Raw genomic sequence first — 1,335 nt, 5'->3', positions numbered from 1 at the left:
TCATTGTACGACCGGACGAGGAGATAAACTTGTCATCGCTTCTGGATGAAGCTGTCTTAGAAGACACTAAGAGAGTGCTGGACGCACGAAGTGGATCGTCGATCCTACGGTTTAACTTGGATCCGTACTATCCTTTGGTAAAGGGTTTTCAAGGCGTCGTCTCCAAAGACCCGCCTTCGGTCCTACCTCCGGACCGAGGTATGCGTCATGAAATCGACCTGGTTCTGGGAACCAAATACTGCGTATCACGCCAATGGCCCCTGCCCAAGGAGAAGTGCGACGTCGTTGACGCCTTTTTCCGTGCGAAGCACGACGCAGGAATGTTTCGTGAGATAAAGTTGCCCCATTCGATACCCACGTTTTGTGTTCGGAAGCCGAATGGCAAGAGGCGTATCGTTCATGCTTACAATAAGCTCAACGCTGCCACCTTTCCGGCAAACATGCCAATTCCTAGAAAGGATGTTCTTCAGAATAACATGGTGGGATGTACGAAGTACAGTGCACACGATTTGGTCAATGAGTATGACCAATTGCTCATGAGAGCGAGTGACATTCCGCTAACAGCGGTGAGAACTCCAAGCGGCATGCTCGGGGAGTGGCTGGTGATGCCCCATGGGCTGTCAAATGCACCAGCGACGTTTAATCGTCTTGTGACGCAGTTGTTCAGGCCCCAAAGGGCGTATGCACAGACATACTTTTACGACGATTCTGTTCACAGTCGTGCGGAGCACGGGAGGACCGATGAGGAAAACCACACCGTTCATTTTAAACTGTGCTTGAGTGCATGCGTACGAACAAACCGTACGCCAATGCAGACAAGTGCATGTTTGGCGCAGAAGAGATCCCCTTTTTAGGGTGCTTCATTGGAAAGCGTGGCCTTCGAGCGGATCCCGCTAAGGTCAAGGCCATCGTAGACTGGCCGGTTCCAAAGAACCAGAAGGACTTGCGTAAGTGGCTTGGTCTCGCCATCTACTTACACAAGTACAGCGTAATTTACGCAGAAATTTGCCCGGCCATTGTACGATCTCCTTAAAAAGGATGCGAAAGGTGTTGGAACACCGAACATCAGGAGACTTTTGACGCGGTCAAAGACAGCCTCCTGCATACACCAATACTGGCGCTCCCAGGCCCTGATCGTCCTTTCAGCGTCGTCTGTGACGCTTCGGACTTTGCCATCGGCTGTGCTGTGCTGCAAGCAGACTCCGAGGGGCGAGATCGGGTGATCGCGTTCGAGTCTTGACAGCTCAAAGCCGCAGAGAAGAAATACCCAGTTCAAGACAAAGAGCTACTTGCGATGAAGTACGCACTTGTCAAGTTCAGGGCCCACCTGCTTGA

The sequence above is a fragment of the Plasmopara halstedii genome (assembly GCF_900000015.1).
Source record: "Plasmopara halstedii genome assembly, contig: Scaffold_287, whole genome shotgun sequence".
Classification (NCBI taxonomy): domain Eukaryota; phylum Oomycota; class Peronosporomycetes; order Peronosporales; family Peronosporaceae; genus Plasmopara; species Plasmopara halstedii.
The sequence above is the reverse complement of the archived record's forward strand: the minus strand, read 5'-3'. Positions refer to the sequence as shown.